Source organism: Camelus bactrianus, chromosome 1 (assembly GCF_048773025.1).
Source record: "Camelus bactrianus isolate YW-2024 breed Bactrian camel chromosome 1, ASM4877302v1, whole genome shotgun sequence".
In the NCBI taxonomy this organism is placed as follows: Eukaryota; Metazoa; Chordata; class Mammalia; order Artiodactyla; family Camelidae; genus Camelus; species Camelus bactrianus.
The window spans coordinates 4058169-4070645 of NC_133539.1; the positions used below are offsets into that span (position 1 = coordinate 4058169).

The following is a 12477-nucleotide window of genomic DNA, read 5'->3' on the forward strand; positions in this document are numbered from 1 at the left end:
CAGCTGTGATTAAATGAATGCCCTTGAGCTTGAGAGAGCAGCCTGGGTTATCCAGGAGGGGCCCAATCTAATGATGCGCATCCTTAAAATCAGAGAACCTTTCCCAGCTGTGCTCAGAGGGAGCCGTGGTTACAGAAGAACTGTCAGAGAGAGACAGTGTTGCTAGCCTGCAAGAGGGAGGAAGGGGACCGCAAGCCAAGGAATTCAGGTGACCTGAGAAACTTATAAAGGCAAGGAAACAAACTCTCCCCTGTAAGTACCAGAAAGGAAAACAGCCCTGTTGGTACCCTGATTTTAGCTCAGTGAGACCCAAGTCAGACTCTGACCCATAGAAGTGTAAGATAATAACATTCATGCTGTTTTAAGCCACCAAGTTTGCAGTAGTTTGTTACAGCAGCAATAGGAATCTAATACACCCCTCCTAGGAAACTGTATCCCCTCATACCTTAACGGCCCAGAGAACGATACTGTAGGGAAAACACAGACATTGATGACTGTGAGTCCAAAAATGATTCAGGAGAGTTTGCTGGAGTGTGGAAAAATCTAAGAATAAGTTACCGGTTTATTTCACCTTTATTTTATGTTTGCACAGGAATACCCACATTGGGCTGAAAACCTCTTTCATAGGCATAATACAAAGCACCTAAGAGATAAGAAAGTATCACATCACTGTTTAATGGTAACTTTGTTTTCCTTAGTGGTGCATGAATAGTGGTTGGGGTGCAGAACTTACCAGCTCTGATCTTATGAATAGAGTCAGAGAAATAGGATGTGACTTGTGGAAAGTACTTGCTACATAGTAGTTACTCAATAGATGTTAGTTTACCTTCCCTGAAAATGTTGTCTTAGATTTTAAGACTGTGACCCCTTGGCTGTGTACATCTGGGATTTTGGGGTTGCCCATCTCTACCGCGGTCCTTCCTGTCTCTTGGTTCCTAGGGCGTGTTCGGGATGACCTCCCCTGCCCCACCCCCTAGGTGGGTTCCTCAGCTGCCCTGTCTTTCCTGTCGCATTAGGGAAGGTTTCCATTTCTCATTTGAGAGACTGAACATCATTTGGTTGTGATCACACAGGGAAGAGAGTGGAATCTTCACCACATTCGGCATCCTTTCACAGCTCTCTCGCCTTCAGCAACTTTTACATCATCAAAATCAACTAATATTAGTGCCAACGGAGGCAGTGTCCTTGGGTGGTGAAATCAGAAGTGGGTTGCCGGCCACAGACCTATTCATTCGCTGCACCAGTGTCTTCTTTAATGTGCTGTATTTATTTTGGTCACTGTCTGAAAGTCTTAATCGCTTCCTTTTCCTGGTAGAAGTCTGGAGAAGACAAATTCAAGCTAGCGCCTGCAGAAGCATCTGCTCCGACAGGGGCCGTTTAGAGAATGGGACTGTCCTTTGTGCGGATTTATGGGTTTGTGGGAGGAAGAAAGTAAAGCGTGATGGGAGGGAGTGAAGGAGAAGGAATACGGAGGAAAGGGCAGGAGAAGGTGTGGATCAGACTGCAGTGGGGGTGGGGGTGCCTAGGGCTCTGCTTCGGCCTCCCCTCCCCCTCCCAGGAGAGTCCTGCGCCCAGTGGGGCTTCAGAACCCCTGCTGTTTGGTTCAGATAGGATCAGCTTCATTTCACTCTGGAGGAAGAAGCAACGTGGGCCTCGGAAACCACCCTGTCCCTTGAGCTCAGGGCACAGAACCCCCTCCCCACTGCCCTCCCTGCTCAAGCTCAAGGTGCAGCGGCCCACGTGGGATGTCTGGGTGGGGCTGGAGGACTGAAGGCAAAGGAGATCAAGAGGCAAATAATCAGAAAGGCCCTTGTCTCCAAAAAGTAGCTGACTGCGGCACCAGACCTCAGATGTGCCCCTGTCCTGCTCTGTAATGTGGGACATCCGGCCTGGCAGGGTCCTTAACAGACAGCAGGGCCCCAGCAGGCTGCAGTTGCCTGTAGGGTGCCCTTGTAAAAGAGGTGGGAGCAGGGCCCCAGGCAGCAGGGGAAAGTCCGCGCATGCCTGGCCCCTGCTGCGAGCCTCTGGGCCCTCTTCCTGACACCAGTAAAATCCCACCAGCAGAGAGAGGCTGGAAGGGCGAGTGGGCGAACCTGGAGCAGTTGTAGGAGGACTCATCAAAAATCTCAGAAATCCCACACGCAGAGTGACTGCCCAGCTGTTGCCTGTGGACTCAAGGACCCCTGGGCAGCCCCCACATCCCACTCCCAGCTCAAAATGGCACCACTCCTGCTCACTGTTCTTAGCTGTGGCCACCTGCCCCCATCCTGCCTCCGCACCATCCCCAAGAGGAAACCTGCCTGCTGGCCCCCAGCCCCCAGCCCATCCCCTCCCCTCTCCCAAAGACTCTCACTACATTAGTTACAGAGAGATTCCCACACTAGCTTCCAGGATCCTTCAGTCTTAGCTTTTACTTCTGAATACGTGCAGGCAACGAGAAGTTCTCAGACACACGAGGAGAACCGGCAGCTTAAGGAGAGCCACTAGCGGGGAGAGCAGTGGAGGATTTAACACAGAATTCTCATATTTCTTTTCCTTGGGGAAATTTCAGAAGCTATTATAGGAAAGAAATAAGAGCTTTTACTGTAAAAGAAAAAAAAAAGGCAATTGGAGCTCAAAAAAGAATCCTCGGAGATAAAACACATAATTTTTGAGAAGAAAAGGAAAACTCATAGAGGCAGGAAATGGCAGGAGGGGCAGAGCTGGACTCGGGGGTGAGAAATGAACAGCTCAGTGTAATTCAAGCAACGGGTGCAGGCCCAGGGCAGAGACAAAGAGGTGGGGGCCCTGAAAGGACAGATTCGTGGGGAAGGGGGTCTAGGTTCCAGGAAGGAAGATCTGAAATAGTGCAGGCGAAATCACGGCCAAAGAAACAGACTTTCCTTGAGCTAAAGATGTCAGATCAAAAGTCCTCACCACGTGCTGGGTGGGATTACTGGAAAGGACACTTGGGAATTCCAAGGACAAAGAGAGTGTTGTTTAAACTGCGTGTCTGCTGGGAATGGGGGGTGTCTCCAGGAGACTGAATGGTGGTGGAACAGCCCAACCGAGGGAAACGGGACGGGTCCCAGGGTCCTCTTCCCCCTGGGAGGGAATGGGGGAGGGCAGTGTACTTTCATGTGCTGCTTCTGAAAAAGTTCTTACTGATGAAATCCGTCCACCAAATGGGAAAAAAAAAAGAATTAGAAGGAGGAATTCAAGAAAAGGAAGGTATGGTATATAAGAAACAGTGACCAATGATACAAAGAAACTTAGAGTTTGAATCTGAACAGTGGTTGAGAACATGACTGAAAGGCTTAATGCAGTTGTTGAAAAAGAAAGGATTCTTGAAGCTAAGGAGGTCTGATATGAAAAAATAAAACCACTTCACCGCCGAGAACCTGAAGTCCTGATTACATCACCAGGCTCCTTCAGTGGGTGGGGAGAGGGAGTGAGGGGGGAGGGGGAGGGGTCTTGCTGGGTGAGGGGGGGCTGGACCAGGATGAAGGCGAGGGGTGTAGGGAGGGTTCTTTGAGGAGGGAAGGGAGGCGCCCTGGGTCCCACAGCAAGGACTGAGTCCTGACGCCAGGCTCACCTGCTGTATCACGCCTCACACAACTCTACCTTCCTTGTCTGTGAAATGGGAGCGAAAACTCACTTCACTGAACATGGTGAAATTAACCCGCAAGACACGCCGCACCTCACACAGAGCTGGCTGGCACGTTTTAATCGCTTCACAGTCACTAGCTTTGATTTTAATTAGTAACAATTATTATTGTTGATGGTGATAGGAAAATACAGGTTCAACCATATTCAAGTTTTAAAAAGTTTAAAACCTAGAGCTTTAGCTCTGCCACTATAAAATCTTACCAGAAACCCTTTCGTGTACAATCTGGGTCTGGAACACTGACACTCCCCACCAGGTGACAAACCTGGGCCCCTGTGGAGTCCTGTGGAGGAAACACCTTCTCAAGACCTGGGGCAGGTGGGCAGGGTGCCCTGACCCTGAGTGAGCCATGCAGGTGGAGATGGCGGGGCTGACCCTGGCTTGGCTTGGCTTGGGTTTGGAGGGTGAGTTTGTTCAGTTTTATCAGGGAGACTGGAGCCTGTCAGTCTCAGGTGGGTGGGGGCTGAGTCCAGAGTCAATAAGAAAGCACCTGAAAAAGAAAGTCACACATGAAACTCCCTCGGGGCAAAGAACAGGGCGTTGACCTGTGTACACAGTGAGATGGCAACCATCAGCTCTTAAACCACAGACCTGGTATTTGAATCGCAAGCCTACACTGCCTTCAGGAGCTCCCTCCAGCCACCCAAACTCCCGAGAAGGGTCCTGCTGCCCCATATGAAGAGGGGAGAAGGTCCAGATGGGCCTCTCCCGAACAGCGGGGCACCAGGCGTCTCACCTGGGCAACCCTCCCATAAGAGTCACTCCGAGCAGTGGGGGTTTTGGTCAGGGAGGGTGGACCCAGTGCTGTCAGGACTGGACTTTGGGGCTTCTTGGGGGCTTGGGGGATGAGAATGCTGGTGAAATTTATCTTCTTGGGAAGTGTTTAAAGTCAGACAATCACCGTTATAATAGTTACTATTGATCAGCTGCCGTATGCCAGGTTCTTGCACACTTTATATCACTTGATCCCTAAGCAATGGTGGGCAGTGAGCATTGTCATCCCCAGTTTACAGGTGAGGCAGCTGAGACCTGGACAAGTTAAGGAACTTGCCCCATAGAAGGTGGAGAAGATGTTGGACCCCAGACTGGAGTAACATGTCCATTGCATAACTTCAGGAAGAATTTGAAGGCAATATATTTGCCTAGGCTTTTCCTCCATCAATATCTTTAGATTACATCAGTTTGAGTTAGAGTGTTCTCTGGATATCTGCCCAGGAGTGGGACTGCTGGATCATGTGGTAAGTCTATTTTTATTTTTTAAAGGAGTCTCCATAGTGGCTGCATCAAGGTACATTTGCATCCACAGAGTAGGAGGATTCCCTTTCCTCCACAGCCTTTCCAGCATTTATTATTTGTAGAGTTTTAAATGAGACTTTGAGACTCTACTCAAAAAGATACATGCACCCCAATGTTCATAGCAGCACTATTTATAATAGCCAAGATGTGGAAGCAACTTATATGTCCATTGACAGATGACCGAATAAAGAAGATGTGGGGGGGGGGTGTATATACACACACACACACACACATACATATGATGGAATACTACTCAGCTGTAAAAAAGAATAAGATAATGCCATTTGCAGCAACATGGATGGACCTGAAGATTGTCATACTAAGTGAAGTCAGCCAGAAAGAGAAAGAAAAATACCATATGATACCACTTATATATGGAATCTAAAAAGACGATACAAATGAACTTACTTGCAAGACTGAAACAGACTCACAGACACAGAAAACAAACTATAGTTATCAAAGGGGAAAAGGGTGCGGGGGATAAATTAGGAGTTTGCAATTAATCTATACATACCACTACATATAAAATAGATAAACAGCGAAGACTATATAGCACAGGGAACTACATTCAATATCTTGTATTAACCTGTAATGGAAAAGAATCTGAAAAAGAAAACATATGTATATATATGCATGTAACTGAATCACTGCTGTACACCTGAAACTAACACAACACTGTAAATCAACCATACTTCAATAAAAGTAAGTAAAAAATAAAAATTTGCATTTTACATTTAAAAAAACCCTCTAGATTATTTCCATCTAAGTGAAGCTTGGATGGATGAAGTTTTTATCTAGTTTTGGAAGAAAGTACTCTAATGTCTCTGCAGTTTACAAGGGCACAGAGCAGAACAGCTTCCCCCATGAAGTGAAAACAGCCCGACCGTATCAGGTCCTGAAGGCTGGCGGTTTTCTGTTTATGAATGGGGGTGGTGAGCTTGCCTTTCTTTCTGCCTGGGAGTCTGATGGCTGCAGTGGGGTTCTTTTACTAGCTCTTTGGAATAACCTTGGGCTGGGCATTTTGTACTTGCTCAAAGCTCAAGGCTGAGTAAATAAGCACCTAGCCTTGAGACCTGTTTTCACGACATTGGACATTGAACTTGATGGAGTTCCTTGACGGAAGCCAAGTGTGAACCAAGTGGACGAGCTTGCACAACCCACAGAAGGACAATCAAGGTGTGAAAGTAATCTTTGGCTCCGAGCCCCAGAATGGAGTTGGTGAGCTCAGTTCCCTTCTGGCCTGGGTCCTTGGCAGGGCGTGATTCAGGGCTGACCATTCGACCTTCATTCTCTTTTTTCCTGACTGTCACCCCTCTCCCCTGGTTTTCCTCTATTCTTGCTGGTCTCTCCACAGATCCCGGTCCCTCTCTTCTCAACCCTTTAGTGTTGGAGATCCCAGGGTGCAGTTCTCGGTCCCCTCCTGTGCCATGAAGGGTCTCACCCAGAACTGTGGCTTGAAATATCATGTCAGTTTACAGCCTCAGCATCCTTGCTTTTATTTCTCTCACACCCAATGTCTATTCATCAAGAATCATCTGACTCCACCTTCAAAATTCACAAGAAACTGACCACCCACTTCTTATTCCTTCACTGCCACCTGCTCCTAGCCACCGTCATCTCCCACCTGCCCGAGCCTTCCAGCTAGTCTCCTGGCTGTTGCTCCTGCCCCTCATGGTCTGTTCTCTGCCCAGCTGCCGCAGGGGTCCTGGTAAAATATGCCACATTGTGTCGCTCCTCTGTTCAAACCTCTGCAGTGGTTCCCAAGGACCCAAGTCTCACAGGCCCCCTGGGGTCTCCACAGCCCCTCCTCCCCAAACTCCCAGGCATCCAGCCTCACTGCTATTTCAGCAAATGTTCAAGTGCCCTGCGCCTTTAGGGCCCCTTTACTGGCTGTTCCCTCTGGAATGTTCTCCCTCTGGACGTCTCCACACTGCATCCCTCCCCTACTTCAAGCCCTTGCTCAGAGGTTACCTCTCTCTGTCCCTTCACAGCCAGCCCCTGCTCCCCAGCTGCCCAGGTGCTGGCTGACCCTCGTCCTCCTCTGCTTCCTTCTTTTCCAGTCTTCCTTCCTGTCCCTTTCCCCTTCCTTCCTTCCTTCCTTCCTTCCTTCCTTCCTTCCTTCCTTCCTTCCTTCCTTCCTTCTTTCCTTCCTCCTTCTTTCTTTCCCTCCAGAGCTCTTGTCACTTTATAACCAACCAGACAAGTGAATCACTCATTCTGTTTGCTCTTTACTTCTCACTGTCTCTCTCCCTGCATATCTCCCTCCCACAGGACATAAACTTCATGTGGGCGGCAGTCTTTGCCTGTTCTGTTTGTTGACACATCCCAAATGCCTAGGACAGAGGGTGGCACACTCTAAGTACTTAGTGTATATTTGTTGAAGGAAGGAAGGAATCGAAGGGGGTCCCAAGATTACCCCCAGGGACCCTCTTACTTCCTAGAGTCCCAGGATGTCTTGCAGCCTGGGTACCCTTAAAAGTTCTCCTGGCAGATGTGGCTCCTGCCACCTTGCGCTGCACTCAGGGCACTGCTGGGGTTGCCTCAGCCCTGCTGGCCACTCTAGAGCCCAGGGATGTTGCTCTCTTGAGTGGGAGGCTATGGTGGTTTGTAGGAGCTGAACTGTTTATTAAGCTATGGAAATGGCAGTGCCTTGGACCCAAGACACGTGGTTAGAATCCACTCTTCATTTTCTCCTGGGCAGGAGACACTCCGGGTACCAACCAAAAGAAACTCTATCAAGGAAAGGCTAGAAGAACAAACTAAGGAAGCCAAAATTCTTGTTTGGCTTCTTCAGATGTTAACAAGAATACCCAGTAAATAAAACTTTCATTAAAAATAATGTCATGACGCTTTAAGTCATTTTCAAGTGAGTGGGCACTGAAGCTTCTAATTTTTGGCAAAAGATTGATGGCAGAGTTTTTTTTTTTAATTATTTTTGTCACTACTTATTTAGGATATATGTAACACCTCCTACATATGTTTAGGTGAATCCAGCTGATTCACAGAAAAAATGTATGTTAAACAGTTTTTTAAGGGTCAGTTCTTGTAAGTCCATTTATTGATTTCCTATTTCCCATATTATACAGTTTTGTGCTAAAATGTCTTTTTAAAAAGTCATTGTGATATGTATGTTCCCTCTACACCAACTCTGATGAGACTTTTTATCATGAATGGATGTTGAATTTTGTCAAATGCTTTTTCTATTTCTATACAGATAATCATGTGATTTTTATCTTTCCTTTTATTAATGCATTGTATCATGTTGATTGATTAGAGGATATCGAACCCATCCTTGCAATAAATATATATGTGATGGAATATTACTCAGCCATGAAAAAGAATGAAATTCTGCCATTTGCAACAACATGGATGGACCTAGAGGATATTACGCTTAGTGAAGTAAGTCAGACAGAGAGAGACAAATACTGAATCTTACCACTTACATGTGGAATCTAAATGATAAAACAAATGAATATAGCAAAACAAACAACTCACAGATAAAGAGAACAAATTAGTGGTTACCAGTGGGGAGAGGGAAGGGAGGGGGAGCAAAAGAGGGGCAGGGGATTAATAGATACAGATTACTATGCATGAAATAAATGAGCTACAAGGATATATTACACAGCACAGGGAATGTAGCCAATATTTTATTACAACTTTTAATGAAATATAATCTATAAAAATTTTGAATCACTATGTTGTACACCAGAAATTAATGTAGTATCATAAATCAACTATACTATAGTGGAAAAATACTTCATTGTGTTGTTTTGGAGTTAAGATACATAAACTCTGAAAATACTGTTAATGTGAGCAGACCTGGGTATGGACATTCATAGTAGATGGTTTTCAACTCTACTGCCGGCCAGAGAGAACACAGAGAGATGCTGGATTTGGCCCCAGCTTCTGAATGCTTGGAGATTCTGTTGGGAAGGAAATCAAAGAGGAAAATGGAAACATACTACCTGGTACTTGGGTCCATCCCTGGTCTGATTATCTTTCCCATTTATGGTACATGGCCTGGCTGGCCCCCTCTCTTTCTCTCTTTCTTTCTTTCTCTATCTCTCTTCCTCCCTCAATCCTTCTTTCTTTTTAACTTCTCACTTTCCCAGGTTCACCTTCATGGATGTCTTCTATCAACCAGAATGACTGACCCTGGACCCTCAGGACCAAGCACCTGAGGCAGAGCAGAGAACCTGCCCAATGCAGACCAGCTTGGGAGGCTGGCTAACATTTATTGGGCACTCACTGTATACACAGGTGTGGATGATCTACTTTTATGAAACATTTATATTGCACTTACTGTGTACACAGTTGTAGATACTCTATTTTTATTAAGTCATTTATAAACCATGGACAGAAGAGGAAACTGAAGTGCAAGAAGTTTAAGTAAGTAGCCTGCAGAGGAAGTGGAGGGTAGATAATTGGTGTGAGACGATTTTTCATTTGAGAGTATTTTGCAAAATGTAAAATCCTATACAAACCTAAAGGAAGCACCAGGGCCTTGTTATCTAGAGGAGAAGAAGAATAGATTATTCCAGTGCCTGAGTGAAATATTTTACTGCATGAATGTTTTACAATATTAAAATAAAAATACCATTAAGGGCTTCACTAGCTACTCTCAGGCACTCTTACTGCGTGACAGGAGCTCTACACGCGTCCTCACTCTCCTGTCACCGTGTCTCACAGGGGATGAGACCTGGGCTCAGTGACCAGCCGGCGAGACTCACCGCCCTCCACCTGGTGCTGAGAGTGACCTGGGCGTGCTTTCCCCACAGCAGTTCAAACACGGCTCTGTCCACCCCCCTGTTTGCGAAGCACCAGCAAGTCCTTAGGCACTCAGAGGGCTTCCTGACCACCCCAGTTCACTGTGACCCCCGCCCTCCATCATCACACACGCCACACACATTATACACCACACCACACACCATATACCATATTACATACCACACCACACACCTCATCACATGCTGCACCGTGCACACACCCCCCACAGCACGCACACACCACGCACACAAGCAAACAGACTATCTCTTGATGGCTTATAAGCCACAAGCGCCAGGGCCGGTGCTCCCAGCACATGGGTGCAGGTTTGTCCGGCCCTGCCCAGCACTCTGACTAGGACTGGCTCCTCTAGAATAAAAGAAGGGCTCATCTACCCAGGTCATCAGCAGAGCTGGGTTGCTCAGAACTTCTCCAGGCATTGGGGTCCTAATTTTGGGGGAAGTGCAGGGTCTCCTGGGGGTAGTCACTTACCTGAGAAGCTGGGATTTGCCTGCAAAGGAAGGGTTCTGTCCCCCCTCCCACCCCCAATCTGGGCCCCACTCCCTGTCCCATTCCATAGACCCTCTTCCAGCAACAGCAGCTCTGTCAGGGAACTCGCATGAAATGCCCTGTGTTGGAGGACAATTAACAGAGTTTCTTATCCAAGATGAATCTGCCTGTAATAGGAATGTATGCACCTGGGAGCACATTTTGTCTGCAAACACTTCTCTTTGCTAGGCAGGGGTTTGGAGGAGCCGGCCAGCTTGGCAGATCTCACCCATTGTCAGTGCTTTCTCTTAAGCCTGTAGGTTTGGTCTTCTGGGCAGAAGGGTAGGCCTCGGTCTCATCTGCCATCCGCTTTCACAACGGAAGAAACAGTTGAAAACAGTTCAAGTGAGTTTACAGTCAGGTCCCTCTTGGGAATCTCTCTGGTGTCAAATGCTCACGTTCCCCGGGGTCCCCTGCTGGGTGGGCAGGTGGCTGTGCCTGGGGCTCCTTTTAAAAATATGGATGTAGGTTTCAGATTAGTTTGAATACGTTTGTTCAGTCCCTGGTTGATTTTTCCTCTCCCTGAATCACATTTTTGCCCCCCTGGCTAGAAATGTTTTAGAAAAAAAAAACAAAACACAGGCGTAGGTCGGCCCGTCTGCTGCGGGCCCGGCTTTCCGCGGGCTGGCTGAATCCCTCTTTGTTCACTACCACAAGCCCCGCTTTGACCTCCCCCCATCTGCGTCCATGTGAAGCCCTGTACCAGGTGATGAAAGGGTTTTTCCTACGTCTCCCTCCTTTGTTTTCCAGGAACAGCTGGGAGGGCGTGTTTTCAGACGAGCAAGTTCCCAGAAGCAAGTGGCCGAGGAAGCAAACCCTGGAGAACGAGGATGGACTTGCCTTGAAGACACCGCGTCTTTTACTGAGCTGCCTGTTTACTTTTTACTCCAAGCGGTGACCTCCCAGGATCCCCACTGTCAGGGCTGGCAGGGTCCGTCTCTGTCCTCAGAGACCAGCTCCCGAGGAGCCGGACTTCCAGACCAGCCAGCGGGGAGCGGACAGCCCTCAGGCCGTCGGGAGCACAGTCTGTAGCAGTGAGGGCCCTGGGCCAGGGCCCGCACACCCTGCTCCCAGAGGCCTCACGCGCCTGGTGTAGCTCCCGGCCCAGAGCCGTCTGGAAATACCAGTTTTATCACGCTAATGGCCCAGGGCTGTGACCGCCCAGCTCAGCAGGGCCACGAGGGAGGATAAGAATGGCGGTGTGTTCAGAAGAGACAGCACCCCCCCACACACACACCCTTCCTTGGGAACCCCTAGCAGCCCTCTCTGCCCCTTCCCCAGGAATGCATCCAAAAGTCACCAGCTCTTGGAACTGCCTCCTTCCCAGATGGCACCTGCTTCATGACCCTGCCCTGGTGAGGTGCTCCAGGACATAAAGGTGACACTGTAACTGCATTCATCTAGCACAGTCACATCCATGGAAAGCAGAAGTGAGAACGAGGACAGGTTTTGGCAGCTGCGGTCTCGAAGATCAGGAAGCAAGATGGGTGAACACCTGGTCTCAGGACTTAGACCTAATGGCTTGACTGTCCCCTGAGGTGGGACCAGTGTCTCAGAACTCATGTTTTGGGACCTTCACTGCATCAGGGGTCCGGATGCTCCTGTCCTCTGTCCAGGGGCGCCCTGCTCAGCTGGAGGCCAGTCTTTGGAGCAAGGACAGCGGTAACCATCAGGGGCTGGGGAGGGCCCCTCTCTCGCCCAGGGAACCTCTGTGCCCTCTGTCCCCTTCATTCCTTCCCACCTCCCTCCCTCTCACGGTTACCATCCCGTCCCCCCACATCCTGTCATTCCTTAGCCTCCAGTGGTGTCGTTACCCTCCCTTCTAGGGGCACTCTGAACCGGCCCCCTGCTGCCCCCAGTTCTCCCAGTTCACTAGGCCAGTGACAGCAACAACCAGTATGTGCAATGCTTCCCAGAGCTCAAAGAAGGTTTTAGCTTCACGATGTCCTTTGTTCCTCCCAAGAGCCTCGTGAAAACGGGTGGACTCTGGATTCGTTTTCTAAAGACGCGTTTATTTGGTTTGAATAAGCGTTTTGCCCCCCGCCCGACTCCAGACATCACATATTTGAAGAAAGGGTTCTTCTGTTGCTGATCAACATACAATGAAGCTTTTTAGGGGGCTGTACAGCGCACGCTACCTCCTCACCGTCACAAAACCTGGGGGTGGAAAGGGAACATACTGACACCCATTAGTCTGATACTCCCTTTACTTTGCGGTAAAA

General features: G+C 48.4%; 1 long non-coding RNA gene across 1 annotated transcript; it reads left to right on the top strand.

The window, feature by feature from the left end:
• Nucleotides 1-8660: 8660 nt before the first annotated feature.
• LOC141574064 (uncharacterized) lies at nucleotides 8661-11825 on the top strand. Its single transcript, XR_012500747.1, has 3 exons — nucleotides 8661-9202; nucleotides 10509-10600; nucleotides 11006-11825. It is a non-coding gene; the product is annotated as an uncharacterized LOC141574064 (long non-coding RNA).
• The last annotated feature ends 652 nt before the right edge of the window (nucleotides 11826-12477 follow it).